This window comes from Meleagris gallopavo, chromosome 1 (assembly GCF_000146605.3).
Source record: "Meleagris gallopavo isolate NT-WF06-2002-E0010 breed Aviagen turkey brand Nicholas breeding stock chromosome 1, Turkey_5.1, whole genome shotgun sequence".
In the NCBI taxonomy this organism is placed as follows: domain Eukaryota; kingdom Metazoa; phylum Chordata; class Aves; order Galliformes; family Phasianidae; genus Meleagris; species Meleagris gallopavo.
Window position 1 is genome coordinate 190,490,027 of NC_015011.2, and position 1,732 is coordinate 190,491,758.

Sequence of the window (1,732 nt, forward strand, 5' to 3'; positions counted from 1 at the left end):
ACTGCACGGACAGTGGCAGCTCCCCAGCACATCCCAGCTACAGACCCAATCGCAGACCTACACACACACGGATGCTCTCAAGGACAAAGGCAGCTGCTCTACGCTCACCTCATCTTTGTTGGAAGCTGATCAGAGCATCTCAAAATTAAAATAACCTTTCAAACAGACTTCTTGATTCATTAAGCTCGTCTGCTTCTTGTAACATCTTTTGCAGGAACCTTTTGGGTTTTCCTTATCATGTTCATCTCCTTTTATTTGTGCATCGTAATTATATTCTCTTCTCATTTGTGATCATCTTTCTCCCCTTCCCATTTTTATTCTCAGACATTCACCTACAAGCCTTTATAAGACAAAGTGTAGTGTAAGCTGAAGGAGACCTGCGAAACCTCACTGTGGCCTTCCAATACTTGAAGGAAGCATATAAATAGGAGGGGGAATGGCTGGTTACAGGGGTGGGTGGTGATAGGACAGGGGGAATGGTTTTAAAGTGAGCCAGGGGAGGTTTAGGTTGGATGTGAGGAGGAAGTTTTTCATGCAGAGGGTGGTGAGGCAGTGGAACAGGTTGCCCAAGGAGGCTGTGGATGCCCCATCCCTGCAGGCATTCAAGGCCAGGCTGGATGTGGCTCTGGGCAGCCTGGGCTGCTGGTTGGTGACCTGCACACAGCAGGGGGTTGGAACTGGATGAGCACTGTGCTCCTTTGCAACCCAGGCCATTCTGTGATTCTATGATGTGATATGTCCCAAGTGCCACATCTACTTTTTTCTCAAACACCTCCAAGGGCAGTGATTCCCCACCTCCCTGGGCAGCCCATTCCTATACCTTACCACTCCTTCAGCAAAGAAACTTTTCTTAACATCCAACATGAAGAGCAAAGCTAGAAGAGCAGTTCATTAAATCCGTTAACCCAAAACGTCTGAGGTCACTTACACTTGGAGCTTCCTTAGCTTTGGGTTCTTTATTTGCATCCTGGGCTTTGGAAGCAGCTTTGGCTGCAAACATCCCCATGATCCCCTTGGGTGGCTGTGAGCTCTGCTTAGCAGCTGTAGGACCGTGGCCATTGAGTGGTGGTGTGCTGACAGTGCTTGTGTCACTCGGTGCCTGGGAACCAGCCCGTGCCAACGTCCGTGCTTGAGCAACTTCAGCTGGACTCCTGGGGACTGCATCAGCACAGTGAATGGCACTGAACCTGTGTGAAGGAATGAGAAATTGAGTTAGCCTCTTGGGTGTCCACCTCCTCTGGGTGTCCACCTCCTCTGGGTGTCCACCTCCTCTGGGTGTCCACCTCAGCTCCCTCCCAGGTAGCGCATTGCTTCCCCTGTTCTGCATTCTGCTGTTATGGGATGAGCAATTTAATTGGTGCCAGGGCTGGCACTGAGAATAACGATGGAGATCTCTACTGAAAAGATCAGCTGGACTTGTCAGCAGGAGCCAGAGCATTCAGATGCAAAACAAGCTGTTCAGATTTCATGGGGGAGGAGGGAGCCCATCTTCACACCCAGGGTGGGGATGGAATCAACTGCATTTTATTCCTAAACTGGTTGCACTCCCTCAGGCTTGCAGCAGACATAGTTTTGCTGTCTGATGAACTTTACAACTTTCAGATGCTCTGACAGAGTCCATTACAGCTGCAGCAAGCAGGTAAGGAGATCACAACTGCAACCCAACTGCTGAGGTGGCTCAGAAGACATCCAGGGACTTCACTATATAAAGGCATTTCCATGCAATCTCTTG